Below are 16,875 nucleotides of genomic sequence, written 5' to 3' on the forward strand. Positions count from 1 at the left end.
CTTGATGCATCAACCATGGTTACTATTCACTCCAGAAAGCAATTTGGAAGCAGTATGGCCTAATGGATAGTCATGATAGAGTCAGGAGACCTAGGTTCTATTCCCAGGTCACCTTGAGCAAGACATCACCTCCCCATATCTCAGTTTCCTCATCTATAAAATGACGCTGACCTTCATAAAATGCTTTGAGATTGTCTGATGAGAAGCGCTGCAAGACTTATTATTCAAATTCAACAGTCTTTGCACTACGGCCAGTCTTTGCACATTTATTAGATTTAGGGAAAATGATTAGCTTTTGTTCTGCAAAAATATGTTAAAGGTTGATAATTACAGACAGAAAAAATGATGGCATGTCCTATGGCGTTTCTGCACCCTGTAGAACATTAATGGGAAAAGAAGTGTTAGAAATCTTTTACTGCTCCTTACCAATGAAAGATGGGAGAAGGAATTCTCTACCTTGCATCTCAGTTCTCACTGGGTGGGTGTGGGGAAAAGGGGAGAGGTCTATGTCTGCTGCTGCTGAGATACCCTTAGCCCTGCCTTGAATATCTTTTTATATTCAAAGTCCTATTTGCAGAAACAAGGAACTCGGTGTTACAGATTTTTGGCCCAGAGTCTTAGCTGTTCCAGAGCTCTGCTCCAGGCTGCAGAGGGGTGGGAAGGAGCAGAGACAGCATTATGCCATCATTCCGCTCCTCCAACCAACAAAACTGCTGGAGACAGATCGGTCCCCAAGCAAAAGTTTAGAGCAGCTTTGGGGCTGCTCTATATCATGCCTAGCTAAAAAACACCACAGGCATACCACCACCACCAGACAGTCACCAGAAGCATGAGATGCCCCAGCAGTGGAGTTAGTTACTCTGCTCTGTAGCTACCGCCTGTCATTCTCATCTCATTGCCTCCTAAAACCACATCAGGAGACAAGGATGAAGACAGTTATACCTGGAAGATGGCTCTGCAGTGGACCCTTAGTTACACTTTTCTTCCCATGGAAAAAAAAAAAAAAAAAAAAAACCTACAATGCTTCACTACTATTGATGAGTGCTAATACTTTTTGGGTAGGTGGAACTCCCCACCACCACCACCTTCACAAGCCTGAAGCCCACCAAAAGTGGAGAAGCAATGGTGAGACGAGAACTTGGCCCTTGTCAGCTGTCAGCCACTGCCACCCACCCACCCAGCTTTTGGCTGCTGTCTCTGATCTACTGTCTGCCTCAGCCCATCACATCTGCACTAAACCCCTCGCACTTCCACGTACACACTCCTCACCTCAAACTTCCCTCTTGTACATAAGGACAGACAGACATACAGAATGATCTTGCTGAGTTGGTGTTGCTCTAGAGTGGGAGTTTCAGGAATTTTGTTGTGAGCATTACATTTCTGTATGACAAACTGAAAGCAGCTAGTAGAGGGAGGTATGGAGTCCATCAGTGTGACTGACTGGATAATGTGAGGTCCGGGTGCCAAAGAAAATAAGAGTTTCCTTTAACAGGATATTTCCTCGATTTTCAGGGATTGCATGGGTGGCTTTAGCATGTATGCAGCTATAAAACAATGACGTTTTAAGTGGCTTATCCCTATTAGAGCTGATTGGAAGCTGTCCAGTGAAACTTGGAGCACATCTATACTGCAGTCATGGAGTGCAGTCAAGTTATGGAGTGCATATCCAAGCTAGCTCATGTACCAGAGCGGTGACACTGCAACATCGCATGCTCACCCCATGAGTAAGTAGCCACGGTTCCAGGCAGGCTGGTAGAGCCTGCACTAAAAGCATCCTGTGCTGTAGCTTCACTGCTCCAGTTCCTGAGCTAGCTGGATGAAAGCTAGCTCAGGTATGACGACTAGGGCTGCTATCACATTCCATGTCTGCCCTATAGATGTACCCTGACTAGTCAGAAAATACAGATTTGATGAAGCAAAATATTTTGGCAAATCGATGATAGATTCTGTGAAACTTTTGCCAAAACACAGGCAAGTGGAGAGCCCAGAGTCGAGGATCCACAGCAGAGAGCCTTCCAGCTCCCTGAGTCCTGGGTGGCGCCAGGAGTTCTTAATATCACTGTTCAACATTTTCATGAGAGATTTAATTCTCTAGTCAGAGCATAAATGGTTTCACAGGGAGTCCCAAACTGTCAAATGAGTTGGTCACTCAATATATATCTGTGGGTGTTTGTGCCTCTGAGTATTATTGACTTCTTTCAAGACTGGACACACAGTCTACAGCCATATGAAAGATTGCATAAGTAAGACTTATCTTGAACCCTGATATGAAAGTGCTGTTACATTAAGTGAGAATTAAAAGGACTAAAAAGGAGTTAACTTCAACATTTTTGTACATGTGCAACATAGAAATTAGAGGCATCTATTCTTCCAAGTCCTTCTTAGGATTGATCAGGACACACAGGTGTTAATTGTCAAATGCAAGTGGCATTATGAATGCATGATCTCGTCCATGATCTCCACTGGTCTCATGGAGCAGGTGCTCATTCTTTCTTCTGCTTGAATAGCTAGGTTAAAATACATAAAATTCAGCGAAGAGAAAAATTGCTGCATTCATCTAGAAATGAGGTCTCACTAAAGTGTCCAATTTAGCCACCACTTGTCATTCCCTATAGATGTATAAATTATTACAACGGAGTAAGCCTTTTGCTATCACATCTGCTGTTAGATCTTCACTGGGATGAAATGTACAAAGGCATAGAATTGAGGCTCTGGCAGTAAACAGTGTAGAAACCTCAAACTTATATATCCAGAACTCAACAAGCCAAGGGAGAAGAGATGAACCAACACTCCTAGCACTTTGGTGGTCAGCGCTATTTTATTGAAGTAAGAAGAGCACAACTCTAGAGTAAGCCATTCACTAAAACTAGATGAGAGTTGTTTGGGTGGGGGCAGCTGTGGCACCTCACTGTCTTGCCAGTTTAAAGCATCTTGCTTTCCCTTTGCCCTGTAGTTTGGAATGCAGCACCCCACAACCCAGTACAGTGGTCCTCCATCATGATGCGAGGAGGCACCTGCTCATGCAGGACTCTCAGCACAGAGCTCTTTGAGGGGGAAAGAGCAGATAGCTTCAAAGTGTGAAATAGAACTGGAAGCACAGAAATCCTGTGCTATTTAGTTTGCTCCTAGCCCGAGGCCCCTAGCTATAGCCTCCTTGGACAGAACCACTTCCTGCTCCACCTTGTGACAGGAGCTCTTGATACCACTGTCTGCTCTCCCACACAACAAAGTAATAGGCAAGCACTTTTCTAGTGATCTCCAATGAAACCATGTGTGTTTACAGACACTACTGTGGTTGGCCCTATATAAATCATAGAATATTAGAGTTGGAAGGGACCTCAGGAGGTCATCTAGTCCAACCCCCTGCTCAAAGCAGGACTAACCTCAGCTATATCATCCCAGCCAGGGCTTTGTCAAGCCTCAGCTTAAAAACCTCTAAGGATGGAGATTCCACCACCTCCCTAGGTAACCCATTCCAGTGCTTCACCACCCTCCTAGTGAAAAACTTTTTCCTAATGTCCAACCTAGACCTCCCCAACTGCAACTTGAGACCGTTGCTCCTTGTTCTGTCATCTGCCACCACCGAGAACAGCCTAGCTCCAGCCTCCGTGGAAGCCCCTTTGAGGTAGTTAAAGGCCGCTATCAAATCCCCCCTCATTCTTCTCTTTTGCAGACTAAACAAGCCCAGTTCCCTCAGCCTCTCCTCATAAGTCCTGTGCTCCAGCCCCCTAATCATTTTTGTTGCCCTCCGCTGGACTCTCTCCAACTTCTCCACATCCTTTTTGTAGTGGGGGGCCCAAAACTGGACACAATATTCTAAATGCGGCCTCACCAATGCCGAATAGAGGGGAATAATCATTTCCCGTGACCTGCTGGCAATGCCCCTCCTAATGCAGCCCAATATGCTATTAGCCTTCTTGACAACCAGGGCACACTGCTGACTCATATCCAGCTTTTTATCCACGGTTACCCCCAGGTCCTTTTCTGCAGAGCTGCTGCCCAGCTTGTCGGTCCCCAGTCTATAGCTGTGCATGGGATTCTTCCTTCCTAAGTGGAGGACTCTGCACTTTTCTTTGTTGAACCTCATTAGATTTCTTTTGGCCCAATCCTCCATTTTGTTTAGGTCCCTCTGTATCCTATCCCTACCTTGCAGGGTATCTACCACCCCTCCAGCTTAGTGTCGTCCGCAAACTTCCTGAGGGTGCAATCTACCCCATCCTCCAGATCATTAATAAAGATGTTGAACAAAACCGGCCCCAGGACCGACCGCTGGGGAACTCCTCTTGTGACCAGTTGCCAGCTAGGCATGGAGCCATTGATCACTACTCGTTGAGCCCTATGCTCTAGCCAGTGCTCTATCCATTTTATAGTCCATTCATCCAAATAAATAAATATATGAGAGCAAGTTGCATACCTATATATTTGGTATGCAACAACAGTAACCTATGGTTATTTCCCACAAAACAGACTCAGCTGTCCTCTTTTTTAAAAATATCAGGTTAAGCACACACGTTATGCCTGTAATCTGAATCCTAGTTTGAGTGACTTCTAAAGTGACTGTAATTACCATTGCTCTCTGGGCCTGGAAAATTGGCCATAGGTCATGTAATACAATGCATACTGGTTATAACTACAGTTAGTGACTGCATTTAAACATGGGGGAAATGTAGGATAAAAAGGCAGAGCAAGCAGGGGCAGCATAGGAACGAGGAGTGAGCAATAACGCTATAACCCATTCAGCAATGACAGAGTACTCACGCTTGGTCTAGTAATTCTACTGTAAAATTATTTAGCAGTCAGGACATAGGAGAATTTTTCCATTGGGTTCTTTGAAGATGGCAGCAATTATATGGTTATCACTAAAACATATCATGTGGCTGTTAAACGTTCCTAGGCAGTGAGAACTCAGGCAGTTGATAGGCTGTCTGAGCAGCTCAGCATGTTAAGAGTCTTTGGGCAAGAGTAATGTACCACTGCCTGGATGCACAATGACAGGATGAGCTTAAAGCACTTTCCATCCCTGGTGGGCCACTCACCAAGCCAATGGCAGAGTCATTCAGGCTCTACTGTGTGTGGTCTGTGCTAATGCCCAAGCTGGTAGTAGCTTCCCCAAAGGGACAGGACCATGCTAATCAACAGAGCTGGCCCCACACAATTGAAAACAGCATACGCTGCCTCCAACCAGAGGGAAGGGCAGCAACCATGCTCTCATTTTGCTTCTAGACCACAGGAGTCAATCCCAGAATTTCAGATTGAAGACAACATTGAACTGCACTAACCTACCACGATGTCCCCTGTTCTGGGACCATAGTGTTCAGTCTTCAGGGATTTGACCCTCTCACTGATGCCTGTTCATCCTACCTTCCCTGAATTACTACAGTATGGATGTCAAGTTGCAGATGAGTTTACAGATCTGTGCAGCAGTAAGAAGGTCCAGAACTGGTCTTTTCCTGGTACCAGTGAACCTACATGTGCTATTGATTCAGAGTAAAACACTTCATGTGCAGAGTTTGCCATCAATCCTGCTTTGACCAGGTTAGTCTGATATTTTAGTCCACTTTCCCCTTGCAACTAATATGTACATATTACATACACATTCTTACAGAGTTAGGGAGATCAGACAGGCTCTCAGGGTTTATTGAAGGAAGCAAATAATTCATGAATAATCCAATTATATTTTAGAAGTGCCCAACATGTGTTGACAGATGCATTAGATTAGACAGAAAGAAGCCAAAAACCACACAAACACCCACATGTAATCCAGTTAAGAAGGGTCAAAAAATTTAAACAAAATATTTAGTTTCAAGTATTAGTGACCTTGGGGGCAGGAAGTTTCCTGACGATTAGTGACCAGATGATTTTAAGTAGCCTCTAATAGTTGAAGCTAAGGGCCTGATCCAAAGTCCATTGAAGTCAATGAGAGTCTTTCCACTGATTTCAGCCAGCTTTGGGTCAGGCCCCCAGTCTTTAATATCCTGGACATTGACATGTGCCTCAGTCAATCATTCTTGCTTAACATTCTTTAATTAACATTCTGTATGAGGATAAGATTTCTCTGGGAAAAAAGTTCAATGCCAAGTTGTTACTCTACAGTCTTCTGCAAACTCATACTGTGTTAGCTCACTTTTTCTGAACATACATGAGCAGTATTTTATGATGTACAGCAAGCATGTTATGCCAAAGTAACAATAGCCCCGTTCTTTTATTTGAATCCCACAGTAAGAAGAGCTGCATCATCACTAAGCATCGAGATAATCTTAAACGTGTCATAGTGGCTGCAGAAAAAAAAAATGTGTCTGAATGAAGATAAATAATATTTGTAATGCCTTCTGCAGAAAGTGTAGATTTGAAAAGTTGGTGCCTTCTGTTTGAAGGAAGGATTTGACAAGTCACAAAAACAGTAAGAGACAAGACAAATGACTTGCACTGTCATCTCTTGGCAAAATGGGTAATAGCTGCTCCATTGGATAATAACTTACCAGTATATTAATAGATTTTTATTCTCAAGGATCCACAAGCATATATCAAACTGTCCAGGCACAGATACATAGATATAGATAGATAGATACACACACACACTTTACCCATCATTAAAATGAAGCCACTTATGGATAGAAATGCAGCAGGCGTTTAACAGCATACAAATTGTTCAGTATGAACAGCTGCCATATTCCTATCCATAGGTGGCTGCATTTCAGTGGTAAGTGAACCCACAATGTTTAAATAGATTTGAATTAGGCAGGACAACATTTTCCACCTATGGTTTGGTGCAGACATCAGCATAAGACTGCATCTCTTGGGAAAAAAAAGTGTCATGGGAACTTCAGTGACAGACGAGTCAGGACCTTCATTGAAAAATCTTATCAGCCAGGAAATAACATCCTGTAATTTGAGGGTCATTTAAGAGAGATATACTGAGCATGCTCCGAATATTCCAGCTGATTGCCATAGTATGCTACCTAACACCGGCATCAATATTACTTGGCCATTACTAGGAGGGTAGCATTCACTCGGAATCAGAAATAGGAGTTCCATTGGGCTCTCTGGTACAGAGGCTATGTAAGGCAACAGCATGTGGATAGGCCATCCTTGTGCTGTATAAGGCCTGTCATAGACATGTACAAGAGGACAGAGTTAAGATTAAGTATTCTGACTTGAAACAGGTAAGTTATGTATATTATTTTCTTCCAACAAACAAAGAGTACTGAATGCAGTGGTTCAGCTTCAGTCAGGGACAGTTATGCTAAACTGAAAAGTCTCATATGGCTTTGAAGGAGCAGGATTGTGTCAACAAGCTCTGAGACATTGGAATAACCCCTTTCCCTACAGGATGTAATGTATAAGTACAAGAATTTTCAAGTGTATTTAGTTACATGGGTAATTGTGAGGACGCAAGACTTTTGACAATGAGGCCTGTGGTCAACAGGAAACTACTACAAGATTTTCAAGGATTCATGCTGCAAATGTTCATTTCTATTCTCTATGGCTAGTTTTTTCAGTGTGGCTGGGGCCTCTAATAAATCAGAGTGCATGTCAATATTTGTGGTATTACCCATGGTTTCCCCCCCCCCCCCCCACAAAAAAACAAACAAACAAACAAACACACACAAAAACAAAAAAAACTTTCCTTGCCCCAGCCTTCATAGAAGTATAAAATATATTAGCAATGGCAAGGGGGAGATTCTGCCAAAAGAGGGAAAGAGGGGGGGGGGGGGGGGGGGGGGAGGAAGATGTGTTCAAGATTTTTATACAAATTAATACCTACTGGCAAATTTACTGGGGGGGCAGGTTAAGTCAGACAATTATAAATGCAAATTTAATGGCTAGAAGGTATATATTTACTCATAAGTGTTCATATAAGGCTAAAGATTTCCCCTCTAAGACAAACCCACATCTCCCACTTAAGGCAACAGGAGTTACAGGTGCACAGCACAGGGTAGAATGTGATTTGTAACAAATTGTACTTTCCAGTTATTGATTAAAATGCATAGCTGATTGACTGTACTTGCAATTCAATATTAAAAAAAGTTAGAGACCAAATGACCAAGCCTAGCTAATGTTTTGCATACAGACAAAAAACAGTACAATACATAAAGGAACATATGTACCTCTCCTTTTAAGAAATAATTCCTATCTTGCAGCATGTTCACTTTATACAGTAGGTGTGCTTCAAAAATACACCCTCAAAATTACCTCTACTTATGCCAGACTTCTTTACAAGTTAAAAAAGCATTGTACATGTGCCACCCAAAACTAAAATTCACCAATTAGCTTTTTAACTTGTTTTTCATGGTACCAGGGTATCTTTAGTATCCAAAACACAGATAAGTACTTGCCAATACCAGTTGCCCATGAAGAAAAACAGATTCATTTGGTCTTGCCCTTGAGAGGTATTATATGCACTAACCTCAAATGCTCCCTTTTTTGTTGCAAAGTATAGTGGGCTATATATCTAGTTCTTTACATAGGTGAGAAGAGTGAATAGAAGTGTGCAAAATACATAATTCGGTTAGCATACTGCCCTGATATTATAAGGCAGGGGTCTGACAATTTTCTTCTACTAAAACTCAGACAGACTGATGGGAAGCATTGATGAAGTTAATCAAAGGCTCTTCTGTCGAAGTCAGACTTGCTGCTCAGCAAGAAGCCTAAAAATCATTGATTGAATTGTTCTCTTCAATCGACTTGAATCCAGTTTTCCCCCACCATACTTCTTTTTTGTGTATTTATTATTTTTCAAGAGATAGGCTTGCTTTTTTTTTTTTTATAATAATGTTCAGCCTTTGGACAAAAATCGTTTCACAGGCCTGCAAGAGGACTAAGTGACAGAAAGGCATGGGTCTATATTTCATAATGCTATACACAACAGAACCCATGCACTTTTATGTGTGCCCAACTTCTGTATGGGGAGGGGGGGGAAGAAAGAGTGCCCCATGCATGAATGCAGTTTAGGGCTGCACATGTACAAGCTTGTGCATGCATAAACACTGCCCACCTCCCAGTATTTTGGATGAACGGTTTTTAAAATTTGGGACTCATTAAGCTTCCAAATCCTTTTGAGACAAAATGAAAAACAGCTTTATTAAGCTATCATTAACATTGAAAATAAAACAAACATTCTGCTAACTTCTTTAAAGGCATAGTCTCCTGAATGTTGTACTTTAAAATAAAAAGATCTAATTCCTTGGTTTTTTAAAGTAGTTCTCAGCTACAGTTACACTTAAAGATACATATTAAGTGTAAGCCAGGTCACCAAAATAGCCTGAGCTCTGCCTCACTGCCATCTGGAATGAAAGCAAGATGCTTCACTAAAGACTTGAAGAAACCTATATCTTGGGCTAGACAGAATCTGGAGTCTGAGGCTTTACAAGGTAAATTTCTAGGACACATCATAGATATGTCTAGAGTAAGTATGACAACTTTATTTAAAACTCAAAATGCTTGACAAATTTGCCACTAAGGGGGCTGGTTAAATAGTGTTATGCCCATTGTAATAGGGGAGTAAACTGAGACATGGAGATTTGAGACCACATGAATATAAAAACCAAGAGCAATTCCATTTAAAAAAAAAAACCACACACACACACACACCAATGGAGCAACACGAGCTTGAGTGCTGTTGTGATCGTTCTTGGTGCAACCAGGACTGAGTCAGCCTGTTATCTCCTATGTCCAGAGGAAAGCAGTCTCTCTTGCAGTAGCTCTGTGAGTTCCTAGACACCACCAGCCTGTCAGCCCTCTTCTCTGGGCTATCCCTGCCATGTCTCTATCTGGCAAATTAACAGTAGGCTCACCCCAATCGCCAAATCCCTTTGAATTTTTCCCCCGTGATATCCAGTTCCTGACACTGGCTACCCACATAAATTCCAGACCCACTGCACCCAAAGGTACAGTGTACCTCAGTTTACCATTGTTACCTTACACTGCTGCTCCTATAAGCCACACAGCGCTTGTGAGCGCTTATAATAAACCTTATTTTGTTTTATTAGCGTAAGAATAAAGATTAGCTAGAAGAGAAGTGGAAACAAGTGGTTACAATACAAAACAATCAAAATATGAACCTGGGTTTCCACTTATCAATAGTTACCATTCCCACCTAATAAAGTAGGTTTTTCCCTGTGACAGGATCCCCCAGGTGCAACCTGGAAACTGTGGGACCACTGTGTCCCCTTACCTCTTCAGCCTGGGCTGTCACTCACAATGCCTTGCTAGTCACCAGCAGCAACCCCCTTCAGGCACTGTTATCCCCTAACCCAACAGCATGCGGTGCCCCACACACAGCTAGATCGCATGAAAGGTTATCTGGATTGCCCCTCACACAGTGCGATGCTGCTAGCAAGCTACAAAACTCTAGCAGGTATAGCACTTACACAAGCATTGACACACCCAACTGAGTTACATGAACGCTCTTCCCCAGACACGCATGAGCCCACAATAGATAGGCACCAGTCACTTCCCTCCAGCCCTCCACAACAAAACCATACAACCTTGCACTGGTCAGAAGCCTGGATACAAAATGTTCTTCCTCACACTAATACTGAAAATAGTCTCATTTCTGTTCATAGACAGAGTGAACCCACTCTCTTAAAAGTTTGGTTTTTTTTTTAACCTTTACGTTGCTCCAGTAGTTCGGGAAACCATCAGAGGCGACAACATTCAAAGTCTTAGTACTGCACAAGGCTAAACAATTGAGCCTTCCATTGCGTCACTGGCTACATAGGGCAGGGTGAGAACTCCCCCTTGCCCAAACGGGCCATTACCGAGACATCCTGGCAGCTAATCTTTACTGTTTAGTCCAAGTCCATAAAGCATACTGTAAATAAAAATACATTATTCATTAATTACCCATGCATACATCTCATGATTATGAATATTGACAAGTGACGAGCTTTCTATAGATAATCATTCATAGTAACAGGTTTTTCAGGATACCTCACATTTGCTTGGTGCCATGAATTTGACAGGTCTGAGGTGAGAGTTGTTTGTGAAGAAGACCCTTTGCCAAGGGATGTCTGTCACAGTTGTGAAAGAAGAATCTGACCCATCGAGTCAATTTCTGTAGATCACAGAATCAGTGGCCAACATGAGGAGGAGCTTAGGGATAGTGGCAGGGTGGCTAACGGAAATGAGGATACAGAAGCTGACTTCTACCTTGGTTGTGGTAATTTCTAACAACCAGGTTTATGGGACTAAATGGGGGGGGGGGATGTCCAGGTGATCCCCATCTAAGAATATTAAAGGAACTGACACATGAAGTTACAAGCCCAATAGCAAGGATTTTTAATCAATCTGTAAACTTAGGGGTCAAACCCTATGACTGGAGAATTGCTAATAAAGTACCTATTTTTAAGAAAGGGGGGGGGGAAAAGGAAGAAAAAAGGACAACTACAGGCCTATTTGACTTCAGTTGTATGCAAGGTCTTAAAACAAATTTTGAAAGAGAAAGTAATTAATGACACAGGAGGTAAACAGTTATTGGGATAAAGTACAACATGGTTTTATAAAAGGTAGTTCATGCCAGACCAACCTGATACCTTCTCAAGAAAGATAATTGATGTTTTAGACAAAGGAAATACTGAAATCCAAGTAGCTGAGCTCAACTGCAAGGCATTTGATACAGTTCCATTTAGAAAATTAGTTAAATTGAAGATGGGATTAATATAAGAACTGAAAGATGGATAAGGAACTGAAAAGGGTTGACTACAGTGGGTCATATTGACAGGTGAACTGTCAAGCTGGATGGATGTTAACAGTGGAGTTCCTCAAGGATCAGTCTTGGGACCAATCTTCTTTCACATATTCATTTCTGATCTTGGCACAAAAAAGTGGGAGTGGGCTAATAAAATTTGCAGATGAGAAAGTTCAGAGGGATTGCCAATACAGAAGAGGACCTAAATATCATACAAGAAGATCTGGACGACCTTGAAAACTGGAGTAATAGAAATGGGATGAAATTTAATAATGTAAAGTGCAAGGTCAGTTTACATCCCAGAGATTAACAACAAGAATTTTTGCCATAAAATGCAGACATACCAGTTGGAAGTGACAGAGGAGAAGAAAGACCTGAGTGTATTGGTTGATTACAGGAGGAATATGAGCCACCAGTGTGATGCAGCTACAAAAAAGGACAATACAATCCTAGAGTGCATCAGGTGAGATTATTTCCAGTGCAGATAGGAAAATGTTAATGCCATTATACAAGGCACTGGTGAAACCTCATCAGGAATACTGTGTGCAATTCTGGTCTCCCACGTTAGAGAAAGAATTCAAAATTTGAACAGGTGCAGAGAAGTTCTGCTAGGAAAAGAGAAAAGGAAAAACCCTACATTATGAGAAGAGACTCCAAGAGCTAGGCTTGTTTACTCTAACCAAAAGAAGGCTAAAGGGAGATTAACTGTAATTAATTGAGAGCCCTAATTTATATAGAGCAATTAATGTATGCAATTAAAGCAATACACATTTACTAGATTAAAATATAATCACAATTAATTACACTGTAAAAAAAACAAAATAAAGTATTTTTCAATTCACCTCAAACAAACCTTCTCAAACATACTTCTTGTTCAGCCAATCATTAAGACAAACAAGTTTGTTTACATTTATGGATAATAATGCTGCCTGCTTCTTATTTGACAGTCCTAATACAAATACATCAGAGGGATAAATAATTCCTTTCCCTCGCTGGTATTTAAGTTAAGCGCCAGTGTGGACACAAGAACAAATGGATATAAACTGGTCCTCAAGTTTGAAATTAGATGAAGGTTTCTAACCAGCAGAGTGACCTTCTGGAACAGCTTTCCAAGGACAGCAGTGGTGGCAAAAAACCTAATTGGTTTCGAGACTGAACTTGATACATTTATGGAGGGAATGGTATGCTGAGACTGCTTACAATGGCATATAGCCGATCTGTGACTGCTATTAGCGAATATTCCCAACAACCAGTAATGGGACACTAGATGAGGAGGGCTCTGAGTTACTACAGAGAATTCTTTCCCAGGTGTCTGGCGGGTGGGTCTTGCTGACATGTTCAAGGTCTAATTGATTGTCATATGTGGGGTAAGGAAGGAATTTTCCCCAGAGTCAGATTGACAGAGACTCTGGAGGACTTTCGCCTTCCTTTGCAACATGGGGCATGGGTTGCTTTCAGATTTAAACTAGAGTAAAAAGGTGGATTCCTGTAACTTGAAATCTTTAAATCAGGTTTTGAGGATTTCATAACTGAGCCAGAGCCACTACTACAGGAGGGGTGAGCAAGGCTCTGCAGCCAGCAATTTGTAGAAAGTCAGACTACATGATCATGATGATTCCCTTCTGGCCTTAAATTCTGTGAGAGCTCAGGAAGGAATCCTGAGACTTGAGACACTACTAAACCCACTATTTCTCTAAAGTCACCTTGACATTAGCTTTTCTGCATCTTATGGCGTATTCATTGCTATAGTCAGCAAGGCTAGCATAACATTACTTCTTGGCCAAGACACAGAGCACAGCTATTTAATGACTGTGTGGGATGGAATATTAGTATTCTTGCCAGCAATGGGTGGTGGGGATATGCCAGCTCCATTAGAAATGCAGTTTCATGAAGTAACTGTATCCATCTTAGCAAAAGAGATAGGGAAAGCAATTCTGTGCATACACAAATTACCATTAAAACTTACCAACCTTTACATCGTCTAAACAGCCACAAATTAACCTTATTTTTGCTTCAGTGGTTAGAAGTGGAGTTTGAGGTAAGGTGGTGCAGTAAATCTTGGACTGATTCAAGGATGAACCAAATGTGACATTTTCAGCTGTCACAATGTAATGCTGCGCAGGAGGGACGTTTCATTTTTCTGATCCATCATAGATTCAAGAAGACCAGATAGGATGATTTAGTGTATTGTTCAAGGCTGTTCACCTTGGAATTCCCAGGTCTGTCTGACGTACATAACCTTCCCTTTGTTAGTCTGACATTAGGTATTTATACAACGAGAGAGGCTGTCAGTAATAGAGTTTCAATTTGTTTGGCCTCAGAAGCAATAATAAATGTTAGTGTTTCCCTCTGCAAAAGCTAGGGCAATAAAATTCCATACACAGGGCATAAGTTATACCACAGATCTTGGGCCAGCTAGTATTTCCCATTTGTCGCTATACTGCACGCTAGAGCCCCTCAATTTCCTGGGGCAGTGGGAATAGAATGTAGAATCTATTTAAGGGTACTTATACTATGGTAATTGGGGGTCACAAGTGCTTCACCATTTTTACATTTTTAGCCTCAATACACCACAGAGGTAGAATTGTGCTATTATCCCAATTTTATAGATGGCACATCCAGGCAGAGGGATTGACCCAAGGTTACATAGGTAGCCCGTGGCATAGCAGAAAGTCTAACCCCCGTCTCCCAAGTTCAAAGTAATACCCTAACCACTGGATTACCTTTCCTTGCTGTAGCTTCTCCTACTTTGAAAGTGACATCCCCTACCACTTGACCTAAAGAGGACCTTCTATTAACCATTAGTAGCATAGGGTCTATGACATGCAGTTGAGCAGTTAAGACTCCCAATCAGCAGAAACAATGGTACACATATGAGCCAATTCTATGTGCTAACATATTGTAAGATAACAGAGTAGGAAAACTAAAGACAACATTCTAGGGGAGACTTTCCAATTCCTATTTCTATCCAACATTACCCATAGCCCTCATGAACTTGGTGTCTCCTCACTTTTATCATTGGAAATTCTTTACATCAAAAACTGAAATAAGTTATTCACACTAAAGGAACAAACCCAACAGCATTTTAAGTTTCCTGTACTTTCATTGCATCTCTTGTTTTGGGTCATTATACTTTGTGCCCCACAACCGGTATGAGGAGGAGAAAGCACAATGTCAATGCTGAAGTATCATCCGCTCATTCTCTAGACAGTGAAAGCTGCTGTGCACAAGAAGGTTGAGTGAGCACCGACATTTTGTCTAGGATTCACATTCAGGATCATGCCTGGAGGTCATTATTTGGGCTCCATCTGAACAGAAGGGGCTCAGTTCATTCAAAAGTCAATGGAGTTGAACTAGCAATGAGTTTGGCCCAATCAACTCTATAGTAAAGGTAAAATCCCTTTTGGGGAACTGAGCTTTTAAGTGATTACCACAAAGCACTGTGCGCGCCACATCCCATACTAGAGAATGAGAAGTAAATCTCTCTCCAGCTCTTCAAGCTGTCCATGGTTGACTGGGACTTCCATGACCAGGAGACCCCCTACAAGAAGCAGACTACAGTCCCCAGCACTGGAAAGATTATCTGAGTATTTTGCATTACAGAATTAGTCTGCTCACATTGGCATGAGTAGGTGCAACTCCTCTAAAGTCAATGGAGTAACACCAATATACATGAGGCCTGACTTTAGCCCATGAATTTTAGTAATTCATAAGTCCTGTATAAATCTTGTAAATAAACTCCATGCTGCTGTTTTTCAAAGGATGTTGTTACAAGAGCATTCCCACTATTCTACTGGATATGCATGGTTGGGGCACTGTGCCCTCATACTTCCTCTGATTTTGCTTAAAAGCCACAAGTTTACCCCTATTATCTTAGTTAATAGGCACTGGGCCAGAACATTAGTTGATATCAAGTCAGCACAGCTTCAAGATGTGCACATCTTGATGGTATTCTTACGCATGAAAGTTGACTTTACTGGCGCTTTGCCAGTTTACATCAGCTATGGCTTCAACCCAATATGTATAATATACAACTGTCTTTTTGTATATGTGGTCTCATTTGATATGCCCTCTTGTTTTTCATCTTTTGCTTTCTAAAATTCTAGGGCCACAAAAAAGTCTTCAGTTCAAGATTATACTACATTAGGTATCTTTAACTCCAGAGATAACATTACATAAAATGCACAAAACATCTCCTAAAGAATGTGACCACATTACATTACATATCATTTTCCTAGAACCACACATTTTCTTGCATCACACTTGCAGTAATAGATGCCCAGATTCTAAAGCCAGAAGGGACCACTCTGCTCATTGAGCCTCTGTAAGAGACCACAGAACTTTCCTGAATTAATTCTTATTTGAACTAGAGCATATCTTTTAGAAAGACATCCAGTCTTGATTTTAAAATTGCCAGTGACGGAGAATTCACCAGAACTCTTGATAAATTCTTCTAATGGTTAATTATCTTCAATGTTCATCTGTGTCACAATTTTAATCACAACACACAGAACAATAGTCTTCCTTCTACAATGCAATGAGATGCTGTGACATACCGATGATAAAATCTGGACCTATTAACAGCTGTGTCCCCTCAGTTCTATAACCTGGGTTCTTTTTTGTTCTGAGAGTTACCAGGAGTGGTAACTCCAGCGTGTAAGCGTGTAAGTTACTCCCAGTAAGTTACTCCAGCCTCCAGCGTGTAAGTTACTCCCAGTTATATAGTTTAAGTGAGAAAGCCAGCAACTCTTGAATTACTCTGCAGAGCGATATCTGCAAACTCCCAGTCCCAGACTTACTCCAGAAATGTACGTTTTGTACTGCCCAGTTTTCCCCTGGACAATACAAGCTCATATAAAGTCCACTAAAAACCTTTGACAAAAGATTTGTCAACACAGAATCGACATAACAAAATGTTTAATCTTGGACAAAACACAGCAAGTTTCAATAAAATTTTGTTCCATTGAAAGTGTTCCAACCAGTTCTGTTCCTTATGCCTTACCACTATTTATTAGTCTGATTGTGTCACATCTACAATTAACCAAGATTTTAGGGGCCAGGATCATTTCTTATTTGCTCTGTAAAACACCTAGCACATTTTTTGGACAGTGTGTAAACAATAATAAGCAGATCTAAACAACTATGAAAACAAGTTTGGTATCTTACCTCAAGATGCTTCAGATGTA

The sequence above is a fragment of the Emydura macquarii genome, unplaced genomic scaffold (assembly GCF_026122565.2).
Source record: "Emydura macquarii macquarii isolate MOO-44397 ecotype Brisbane River unplaced genomic scaffold, CSIRO-AGI_Emac_v2 contig_431, whole genome shotgun sequence".
NCBI classification, from domain to species: Eukaryota; Metazoa; Chordata; order Testudines; family Chelidae; genus Emydura; species Emydura macquarii.